This window comes from Condylura cristata, unplaced genomic scaffold (assembly GCF_000260355.1).
Source record: "Condylura cristata isolate star-nosed mole 26May11 unplaced genomic scaffold, ConCri1.0 scaffold00002, whole genome shotgun sequence".
NCBI classification, from domain to species: Eukaryota; Metazoa; Chordata; class Mammalia; order Eulipotyphla; family Talpidae; genus Condylura; species Condylura cristata.
In genome coordinates, this window is record NW_004567103.1 from 54,040,388 (window position 1) to 54,053,203 (window position 12,816).

Below are 12,816 nucleotides of genomic sequence, written 5' to 3' on the forward strand. Positions count from 1 at the left end.
TATATATATATATACATATATATGTTTCCTATTTTATTCTATGGGTTCTAATCTGTTAGTCATTGCTTGTTTTGATGTTAATATTGCCCCTAATTTAGTCAATGGGTATCTCTGCAAGCCAGCTTCTGTGTTTTATAAGCATTATTCTTTAAGCACCTTGCTCTCTGACACCACAAGAGATAGAGAAAATGGTCTCCTTCCAAAAGTTGAGAAACAACACAGCTCCTTCCTAAATACCTTTTGCTGCTTCATAATCATCTTTTCTTCTATTCAACAAATAACACTATAAAAACTTTATAGTATTCACTTCTTTACTTTTCTTTATAATTTTACCACCAAACTATGCATCACTAAAACCAGGAATTTGATTTTTCCTTTATTTGAACATTATAAAAATGAACTGTATATTCAATATTTTTGTTTTATCTGGCTTTTGCTGAACATTGTATCTTTAAGACTTTACCATTGGCTTTGCCTAGTTGTATTTTGTTTAATTTTGTAGTAATTATTCACCATAAAAGTGTACCCAAGTATGTCCATTTTACTTTTGATAAACATGGGAGTTCTTTCCAAATTTTGACTAATATAAACATATTATGGTGAAGATTCTTGAAATAAATAATATCAGAGATGAAAAAAGATAAATTAGAGCTGATATCACAACAATTTTACACCAACGAATTGGACAACTAAGAAATGGAATAAAGTCCTAGAAATACATAATCTTCCAAGATTGAATTATGAAGAAAGAAAATCTGAATAGATTAGTTACCAAAAAAAGCTATTATTGTTAGGTTTTCATTGTTTATTCAAACCGAAGTCCAGCTTCATTGGTGATTTCTACCAAACATTCAAAGATTTAATAGGTATAACTTCTCAAACTCCTCCAAAAAGTTGAAGTAATAGTAACACCTCCAAGCACATTTTCTGAAACCAGTGTTACCCCAATAACAAAACTGGACAAGGTCACCGCAAAGAAAGAAAATTATAGGACAATGTCCTTGATGAATATAATGCAAATTTCTACAACAAAATATTAGCAACTGAATATACTACTTTACAAGTATCATAAACCCTGATCAGTGGAATTTATTCCATGGATACAAGGATGATTCAACATCCACAAATTGATTTAATATACCACATTAATATAACAATAAAAATTATATCTCAATGGAAGCAGAAAAAGCACTTGAAAGAATTCAACATTCACTCATGATAAGAACTTTCCACAAAGTGAACATAGATGGAATGTACCCCAACATAATAAAGGCTACATATGACAAATAGCTAATGTTATATTCTCCCATGGAAAGTTAAAAGTTTTTCTAGGATCTGAAAAGAACAAGAATTCCCATTTTCCCCACTTCTATTCAACATAGCATTAAAAATACCAGCCACACAATTAGGCAAGAAAAAGAAACATTACATCCATATTAGAAAGAAAAACTCTTATTTGCCATCAACATGGCATTATATATATAGAAAATTTTATGGGCTCAACCAAAAAGTTACTAGGATAAGGTCACTAGTGGCAAAATCAATACACAGAAATTTGTGGTATTTCTATACACTAATAAAGACCTATCAGAAAGAGAAATTAAGACAATAATGCCATTTAAAATTTTCTCAAAAAGAATAAAATACCTAAGAAATAATGTCACAAAGAAGGTAAAATCTGTATAATGAAAACTGTAAGACATTGAAAATAGAAATTTTTTCATCATGAATTTTCATATAAAAGACAATAAATGGAAAGTTATTCCATCCTCATGAATTGAAAGAATATTGTCAAAATACAGATGACCTAAAGCAAACTACCGATTCAGTGCAATGTGCTATAAAAATTGCAGTGGATTCCTGATAAAGAGCAAAATGGAGGTATCACATGGCTTGATTTCAAATAATACTACAAAGCTATAGTAATCAAAACAGTATGCTAGCATGTAAACAGCTACACAGATGGATGGAAAAAAAATGAAAGCCCAGAAATAAATCCACACATGGACAACTAATATTTGACAAAAGAGCTAAGAACATGCATTAGAGCATGGATATTTTCTTCAGTAAATTGTGATGGAAAACTAGACAGTCACATGCAAAAGAATAAAATTATAATAGTACCCCATTTTATGATTGGTTCACTCACTATATGATCAAATCTTGTTAAGGGTCCTTCCTACTAAAATATAAATCACTTTTAAATTTAATACTCATGTTAAAATTGCTGCCAATTAGACCATGTAGGTGGGGCATTTGTGGGTAGGGCATTTGAATAACTATTAGAATATGAGCAAAACATGGCATATTTCTTGGATTGATGATCTTTTGTCACATGGGTCCATAAACTTTTTTTTAGTAAAGTATGGAAATGTTTTGTCTTTTGGTCTTTATGTATCTTTCATAGAAGAGGTGGTTGTGGCACTGCAGTTAAATGTTGTGTTAAACTGTAACCATAGGTCCTAAAGAGCATAGTAAAAAAAATTTAAATTAAATTCAGACAAAAAATTATAAAAGAGCATAGTATAAAAATGATTTGATAACAGAATTTGATTTGTTCTAGTCACTTATTCATAAACCTCAAGTGGTTCTGAAATTACTTTTTTGCAAGTTACTTACTTTATCTTTTTAATAATGTCAAGAAAAATTCACTATTTTTGTTCTGTTGTATATAAGTTATACATACAGGTTTGTACTAAAAATTTCAAATTATGCCATTTTAGAGTGAATTACACAATGTCAATATACTATTGGGTTCATATTATAATACTATCATTACAGAATCATACCAGTAGAATGGATTTGTCTCATTAAGTTTGGTTACTCTGTAGTTCACTATCTCACACCCTACACAAAAATTAACTAAAAATGCATTAAAGAATGTAAGACCTGAAGCCATAAAATACCTAGAAGAATAGTTAGTAATCGCTTCAACATCTGTCTTAGCAATGTTTTTGTGGTATTGACTACAACAGCAAGGTAAACAAAAGCAAAAATAAAAAAAGACTACATTAGCTTAAAAACTTATGCACAGCAAAGGAAAGGTCATCAAAATGAAACGTGAATGTTATGAGAATGTGATCAACTGAATGTGATGAGATTAACAGCCAAACACATACAAAACTCATAACTAAAAATAAAATCCCAGATAAAACTGGCCAGAAGACTTGAATAGACACTTCTCCAAGGAAGGTACACAAGGTGCCAACAGGCACAGGAAAATCAGTATCATTACATTACACTGAGCAAAATAATTCAGATGGAGAAAGACAAATATATATTTCACTCATATATGGAATATTAAAAAATAAGCAAATTTGGGCCCTCCCCGGTGGCACAACAGGTTAGAGCACAGCACTGCAAGCTAGCCGCAGCCACTTCAGTCCAAGTTCGATACCCAGCCCCGGAGGTGACCCACATGGTGAGGCAGGCTTCTACTGGCCTGCCCACTACTCCCTTCAGCAGTGTACTTCATTGATCTGCCTGTTCTGCTCCCCACTCTGCCTCTGGTGTCCTCTCACTGTCCTTGCGCCTCTGGCCTGTACCCCAATTATATATGTGTATATAAATAAATCTTTTTTAAAAAAAATAAACAAATTCATAGGGAATATACCATGAACCAGAAGGGAGGAGGGTTGAAGGTAGATGAAATGACTAAAGAGAGTCAGTTATATGGTGACAGATGGAAATTAAAGACTTTTGATGGCAATCACATTGTAATGGATACAGATGTTGAGTTACAATGTATACCTAGAACTTACATAATGCTCTAAACCAATATTACCTCAATAGAAAAACCAATGCGTGGACATACCACTTAATGTATCTGTCCATATATTTCTGCAGGGTATATGCCTAGGAGTGGAATCACTGAAATATGGGGTGCCTACCTTTCAGTTTCATAAGACAATGTTAAAGTAGTTTCACAGTGGTAATCACAGAGCGTAAGATTAGCTCTCTTACAAAAATTACTTGATATTAAAAAAAGAAGCCAGTCATAAAATTCCACTGGATTAGAGGGTAAATTAGATGTTCCTAATGACACTGTTATGCCCCGATAAACACATCATAAGTGGAAGATGCATTTAACACACTTACCCTATCAAACTTCATGGCTCAGAGAGCCCACCTTAAGCATGCTCAGAAAACCTGCATTAGTAAAAGCTAGACAAAATCTTTTAACACAAAACCTGTGTCAAATTAAGTTTTTAACAATCACAGACACAGATGTGCAAAGCTGCTACATGCCAAAGGTACCACCAACACAGTACTGTATGATGTAGAGTATGACTCTTCCTCTCCACATCTCTCCACATAACATGGTTGACTTCTCAGCATCTCAAGACAGTATCACACAGCATATCACTAACCCAGGAAAAGACCAAAATTCAGAATTTGAGCTACAATGTCTATGGATGCGCATCATTTTTCCACCATCAAAATCAATCATTAAGTCAAACTACTATAAATTGCAACAGTCTAGAGTAGCAAAAATCAGCAGTGAAGATGAGGAACCACATAGCTAAGAGGGGGTCTAGCCCTCAAGGGAAGGGGAAGGTGCTAGGCTTAGGGTGCAAGTAATATAAAAGGTTACCCATGTAGGGTGGTATTGGCTTCACTTGAACACTGAAAGAGAGATTCTTTCTCCTGAAAAGAAGATACTTGACCTGAATAAGCATCTTTAGGATGCTCTGTTGTTTTGAATGTCTGAGTGGCTTCCTTGAAGGCCTATGGCCACTGTGAAACAGCCAGGATGCTCCCAGGCTAGCTTCTCTCATCCACTTCAGTCCCCATCTGACAAGCAGTTGCCCTCATGGCTCTCTCGGTCTCAGTCCTTCAAGCCCATGGAGCAGCCTCAATAGTGCAATGTTGCCACCACCTGAGTGGAGCTGTGGGGTATCCTTCCAGACCTTTCACCCTTCACTCTGCCAATACCCAAATGTGTAGGATATAAGGGTAGCCTATTTTGGCAATGCTCAGATGAAACTGAGGCTGAGGGGCCCCCACATTTTCTTACTTCACTGTATTAAGTTAGGCCTAGGTCTTAATGTCCATTGGGTCTTTCCCTTCCCTCAGCCTATTCCTGTGACTAACAGCACACACACAGGTTCCTAGCCTGCCTATCGCAGCTGCAAAGTTATAGAGCTGGGGCTGGAGGGGGTGTCTATGCTGCCTTCTGCCAGACACATGTCAGAATGACCTTACCTACCAACAGTAACTATGTGTATGGCACCCTTAGAATTGTGTAGAGCACAGATTTCTAACCACAGGCTTCAGTCTGTCTGATGGATAAATAAAACCCAATGTTTATACTCAAATCTCATGTTTTCCAACAATCCAAACTCTGTAACATGGGTTGACCAGAAGTGCTAATGAGGAATAATTATTTACATCAACATTAATTACTCCTCTTACATGGCAGATCCACCAAATAGGTATTTAAGTTTAGGTGAGCCTAAATTGCCAGCAAAAATGATGTGAGTGATGTAATAAATGGCCATGGATGGATTTGTGTTTGCCATGGTTTAATGATTTTTTTACCATATGGAACTAGAAGGTTGCCAGTTTGCAAAGCAGAGCAGACACAACACAAAATTCATCCTCCCATGTGTTCACTACACTGGGCTCGAAGCAGGACTGAGGACAACAGATGCAAGGGGCCCACACAGGGCTGTGCCAGGCTGAGGTAGCATCAAGGGGAACCCACCCACAAATATGCACCAAAAGCCTTGCTCCAGCCAGGGAAGGCACCTTTCTCTGCACTGTCTGATCGCAGGGGGCATCTTTTTCTAATTCTCACAAGGACTAGCAAGATGTTCAACTGGTTCTACATGGAGCCCAGTGACAGCAGGTCTCTGAGTCAAGCACCCCTGCAGTCCCAGGCCCCTGGCTTCTCGGACAGTTACTTCTTTCCTCCCGATGTTAAGTTATTTATAAACCTATAGGTCAATGAAATCTGTTTTTGAAGCACAACACAGTGATTTTCTTAGCTGGAAATTCTCTATTTGCTCCTCTAGATTACACTTTTTAATTCTGTGTCCCAGGAGACCTTTAGGGATGACCATCAAACATGCCTGATTCCTAGGCCTGTGAGTTTCTCTGGGTTTCGCCAACAGGAAACTTTTTTTTTTTTAATTAGAATATTAGAGTAACTGATGCTAGAAGGTAGAAATTTATCAGTAAACTGTCACTAGAACTGCATAACTGGTGTGTATGGCTGAAAACATGAGTTGTGGTAGAGTAATTACAGCCACGAGGAAACTTCTCGCTTTGTGGCACTGTTTTTAACCATCTATTTCTAAAGTCAGCTTAGCACCAGACGTTTGTTGGTATGTTTCTTTCTTATAAAATTGTATTTGGGGCCCTCCCCGGTGGCACAGTGAGTTAAAGCACAGCACTAACAAACTAAAGCCACTTCAGCATGAGTTCAATCGCTGCCCTGGGAGGTGATCCACATGGTGCAGCAGACCTCTCCTGACCCGCCCACTGCTTCCCTCAGCAGTCGACCTGTTCAGTTCCCCACTCTGTCTCTGGTGAAACCTCTCACTGCCCCTGCACCTCTGGCCTATACCTGAGCTCTGGATGCATAAAGTAAATCTTTAAAAAAATAAAACTGTGTTTGATCTCTTTCTGTCCAGAATCAAACTTTTAAAGATATCACCGTCTTATTTGAATGATGCGTATTCTGTGCAGTCACTTGTAAATACAAAGGCAGTAAAAGCAAAAGAGTTACTGAGAGAACAGAATTTGAGGATGTCTCTGCTTTTCAAATTTTCTCATTATTACATTTTAACTAACATGACATATCAATTCAATAGTCCATGTATATAATGTAAATAGACAAACCTTATTGGAAATGTCTACTAGAAATCTCTTACTGATTCTGGTGATCAATCCAAAAAGTCTGAAGACCACTGCACATTAAAACATAAGGGGTCATGGTAGCGCAGCAGGTTAAAGCATCACACTATGAAGCTCTCTGAAGCCACCACAGCACAAGTTCAATCCCTGGCCAGGGAGCTGACCCACATGGCGTGGCAGACCTCTCTTAACCCACCCACAGCTCCCCTCAGCAGTGTACTTCGACGATCTGCCTGTTCTGCTCCCCACTCTACCTCTGGTGAATCCTCTCACCGCCCCTGCACCTCTGACCTGTACCCCAGTTCTGTAAGCATAAATAATCTTTAAACACACACACACACACACACACACATAAGCTGTCGCAATCCACCAACCCTCACCCCCCAAATACCAAGAATCTCTGAACTTCAGATTCACAAATGTACCCATATCTTGTTCTGACTGACTTCAAAGGAAACAGCGGAAGTGCAGGAAGGAATGTTGTGATGAGGAACAGCAGTACCCCACAGCCTTCCCGTGTGAGCAAGAAGGGTAGGCTCCCTTGTTCTAACCGCTACTGCTCAGAAAGTTTTGGAAATACTTGGAATATAGTAGGAGGCCCAAGGGACCACCCAGCAGCAAAAGCCCAAATGAAAGCCTTCCAAAAACAACAGGGGAAATGAGGGTCAGCTCCTCCCTAGTTCCACATCCTGGCCAGGGCAGGGCCACTGCGGGTCAGCCATCATCTCCAATTCGGTTTGCATCTTGCACGCATTCCTGAGTGTCACAGGGGGTCTAAGCCTTGGAAATCAATGTTATCACAGCATGTAATGGATGAAGGTCACAGAAAGCACTCCAGTCAAGTTAGAGAGGATAGCCATTTAGACTAGACTAGAGGAAAACGCACATGGAGCTCAGCTCAGCAAGCTTTCTCCTTAATGCCACCAGCAAAATGAAAACCCAGCTTCGGGGATTCCTGCAGAGTCCTGGATCATGTGCATATTTATTGCCTTGCCTTTCAGGCAAAAGACTAAAAATATATTGGTGGAGGAGAAACATCATTGCACAAAATTTTGAAATCAATGCCGCTTCAAAGCTGGTTCCTGTTATTGTTTTTCCCAGGATTCCTTACCAATTAATAATAAAATCTGGTGACAAAATCAGATCTGGAGAGAGAGTCACTTCTATCTCTATTCACTTCTATCTCTACAATGTATCCTTAGATACATCGTATGCTTAGATTTTTTTTTTTCTTTAAAGGCAGGGAGGATTCAAATTGCCTTCTCAGCACTGAAGGAGGCAGCAAAGCAGTTTCATCTCTCTGTAGAGGCCTCTAGAGATTTTCTGAATGCTTGCAGCAAGCTTCCTTGGCAATTATCTAAAAGGAGTCACTGGATGATGCTAACAAGACATTCTTTTTGCTCTCTGTATTCAGAGTCATATCTCTGTGAAATAAATACTGGTGATTTGTTCTTGTCTAGTTTTTAATGTCTAGTAGATGGTGGTGCCATTAGAGATTAAGTGGATTCTGTAATCTAGGCGAGCTGAGTCCATCCCTGAGTTGGCTAATCCCCATTATGCGTCCTGCTCAGCTCACAGGGGGACCTTGTAATCACTAAGAAATTCAGCCCAATGGAAGCACACAGTGTTCCACCCACACTAGCCCCTGTGGAGCTGCTGCTGGCTGAGGCAGCCATTTTACAGAACTGTAACCTACAAACTGGATTTTCCTTCTCTGCTCTCCTGTAGAAAATAAGGAGGCTACACGGTCCCAAATCATTTTCCCAAGGTGCCCTTCAAAATGGATACCTGGGGCACCCAAACACCATCCAACCAGGAGGTATTTGTCATTTATGCCACATACCACCCTCCAACAAAATCAGACTTGTCACTGGAAAAAATGAAGTACATTAATCCACTTGACTTTGTGAAAAATGAAGGTGGGGCCTTGATTTACTGTGGTTTGCCTAACCTACTCCATAATGCCAACAGATTATTGAGCCTTTAGGCAACCTTGTTCACTGTGGTTTGTCTCTGGAACCATTCCCATCTTGGCGGGCAGGTTAGGGGTGGAATTTTAACTATGAATTTCCTTCTGTTTAATAGGTTAAAGTCAAAAGGCCACATTCTGCTTTAGATATGCACGAACAGCTTCCACTGGAGCGACTCATTTATATCTGAGCAAAGTTAAAATACTCCAACACTCGGACAGCCTTAAATAACATTGCCTTTAAAAAATCATGAGTGAGTGAGTGAGTGAGTGTGTGTGTGTGTGTGTGTGTGTAGGGGTTATATGTAGGGGGGTAAAGGAGCCTATGTTATTTTTAAAAATTCACCCAGTTGAGAAACTGTTTGGTTTTCAAGGGAACAAAGCCATCTGGACAGTCCCGTTCATCAATTCCATCTCTACACATACCACCCGCCGAGCCTCTCTGAGCTTGTCTTGCAGGCCTCTTAGCCTAGACGTGCCCTAGTTCTTTAAGGGGAAGCTGAAAGTGGAGCACCCAACAGGCCTAGACCAGGATGAAGCAGATCAAGCTTCAGCTCTGAAACTGGTAACTGAAGTGCGCAAGTGACTTTATCTTTCCCAATATCTACTCATCTGTCCATGTAGACTTTGCAAGGTATTGCGTAAATTTAACAGATCATTGATATCATTGTTTTACTTTGATAACCAACTGTTTGCCTGTTATATTATCAAAAATATAAATGAACCCCAAATAATGACCATGAGAATAAGGAGAAACTTAAAGTCAAAAAGCAGGATTGAGAGGTAAATTGGCAATAGCTCTTTTGAAAAGAAATTGCAATACATACTGACCACATGGACTATTTAAAATTTCCATCTTTGATCCAATAATTCCACACATGAGAATTAGTCATAGGAAGTACAAAAAGAAGTAATAAAGGGAAACTCCTTGTGTGAAGATTTTCTTCAAAGCATTTTTTGTCATGGGAACCAACCTAAATTTCAAGCAAATAAGGGAATGTTTAAGCACTACATTACATGCTTACATGATGCTTAGATTATATTTGTTTAGTTTTAAGTGACTAAAAAATGGATTCAAAATATATATTCTATATGATCTTATCTTTGTAACAAAAAATGTAAACATTAAAAAGGACTGACAGGAAATAGAATAAGATTTTCAACAATTATGTAGAGAAGAAAACGAAGATGCTTTTGAAGGACTCCATGAACTTTTACCCCTCTTCTGTGTTTCTAACACCGCATACAAAGATGACACTAAGTATTAAGCGATCTTGTAAAATGTTATACTTTAGCTCTTAATTAACTAGAACATTTTGCTCAACTAACTTGCCAATTACTCAAAACGTTACCTTAATTAGCTCTGCAAAATAGTTTGGAAATATTATTCCAGTGGTTTCTTCTTATTTTTCCACCAAGCTATCTATAAGATCATAGATATTCAGGAACTAGCACATTTGGCATTTGGTCAAATAGCAAAAGCTTGGGTTTAGCCATTGAGTGTCACAAGGCACAACATCAAAGGAATTTTCAAACACTGTTCCCCACATACAGCCTGGGCCATGTCATTTGATCCTCAAGAATGCAGAGCTCAAGCAGCGGGTGATGAATGCCCACGGCAGGAGAGCCAATGTATACATTTCCATCAACAGGAGAATGGGTGCAAGCCAAACAAGCAAAGGGTGGCACATTGTAAGGAGGCAGCAGTTTTCAGAGAAGATGTGTCAGCATAGGGTAGAGAGCTGATATGGATTGGGAGCCAGGGAGATACGATAAGCGTAACCTCATTCATTAACAGAAACAGAACAAAGCTTCCAAATGGGCAACTGCAAGGATATTTGGCTTACTAATCCACTGGAAGTACATTTATTGCCTTCAGATGAAAGTCAACCAAAGTGGTTTTCTTTTGGGATAATATTATGAAATACCATTTTATATTTCTAGCATGTTCTATAGGCCTTTTGGTGGCTGGCTTGTGAGCTAAGAGCCATGCTCAACACATAGTGGATTCGTCCATCTGAGAAATACAAGATAGTCAGTGTGGAGGCAAACCACAAAGGAAATGAATTTTTCAGAGAAGCAATAATATCACTAAGGTAGAAATTAAATCAGTTCTTGAATTTCAAATGAAAGTGTTTGCTCACATCTGAGTTCACTTAAGAACATTAGACCAAACATGCACCTCAGTTGCAGGGGATTAAAAACTCCTTGAAGACACATGAACAAGAAGGTTAGAAATGAAAAGTAGCCTTGGATCTCACAGTGTTCCACCACCACAAGACAGACAGACAGACAGACACACACACACACACACACACACACACACGCCTTACAGATGAGGACACAGTTCAGAGAACACAGACATTTTTCCAAGATCACAGTCAGTAGGTGGTAAAACCAAGATTCAGACTCAGGTCTCCTGGCTCTCAGTTGCTCTAGTTTCTGTTCTAGTCAAATACTTGTAAACTGCCCAGTCCCAACCAGTAACATTTCTGTGGGTGCTCAAACCGCTCTTTAGCTTGACTGGAAGTGCTCTAGAGTGAGAAAACCTGGACAAATCAAGTAATCTCTCTGAATCTCAGGTTCATCTGGAAAGCAAGGTCATAAGCCCTACCTTGCAGTGTGGGGCTAAGAATTCAATGCAAGAACACCTCCCAGATACTGAGCAGGGGCCTCAATGAATAGCCTTTAATGTTACCATCATATGAGCTTGAAGGCAGATCCAGTAGCCCAAAATTTCAGTCTCAGTCTTAAAAAACAGTGTTATCAAACAATTCATCCTTCACAAAACCTATATGGAGGTCTCTGTCCTCAACCCTGCTCAACCAGAATAAATCAAATGTGATGTAGGCCACATTTTTAATACTAATCCCATCAGTTTTTATTTTCATTTTTTTGTTTACCTAAACAAGCAATGTTTAGAAGCCAGTGGCTTTAAACCAAAGCTCCGAATGAAGCATCAGAATCCTTCTGAAGGAATGTCAGTATAAACGCACGTATGATACAGGAAAATTTGCTAAGAGTTTGGTGATTGGCTCAGATGCCAGCTCAACTGTAAATTTGCCCAGTTCTATTTTAGGGAATAAAAATCTATATGCACTTAATATTCCAGCCACCCTGCCATCCATTAGATTTGAACGTCCTTTATAGAATGAACTTGATCCTCCTGCCTTACTTTTGGGCTCTCTCCAGAGAAGCTAATGCGCTGGCATAGTTCTGCCATTTGTCAGCCAGAAGTCTGGTTACACATTTGCTCGTCAATCTAAAACCAACCTATTCTCATACGAGCACTTGGGGTTTCGTGTAAATCAACCAGACGTTCTGTCATTCACCAGCAATATCTCTCCATAGTATTCTACACCCATGTGCCTTCATGAAATATTTCATGATGTTTGTGGAAGAAACATTCAAATGAATGTGCTTTTTCAGGAATGGTGACACGAGAATGTTATAAGTCTGTTCATTACAAGGATAAATGGTATTTCAGCCAAAGACTTTTGATAACGGGTGCAGTAGTGCATCTCAGCACTTTCTGAAATTAAAGGGCTGCCCTGCGAGGTAAGTGGTATCATGCATGACTAACAAACGCAAACCCAAATTTTGGAGTTATGTTTTCCTTGTCAGTATAACTGATCGTTTCAGAAAGACACTACCTTAGAAAGTTCATAGTATAATTTCTCTCTTGATATTAACATCTGTGTGAGGCTGACCCTGAAGTTTATAAAAGGGCAGACAGAACCTTAGTAACTTAGCATGCTTTGTAGTGATTTTTTTTTTTTACATTTGGATTCACACAAACTTTTAACAGCTGTGCTTCAAGAATCTGCTGGGGTTTAAGGATAATATTTCATAGAATTATTAGTTCATTATTCAGTAAAACATTTTAATATTCAGTTGACTATCTTAAGAAGATTAAGATGTTTCTGGTTATGGTGATTGTCAACAGTCTTAAGAATTGGTGACCCTAGCTTTCACTAACTCAGCAT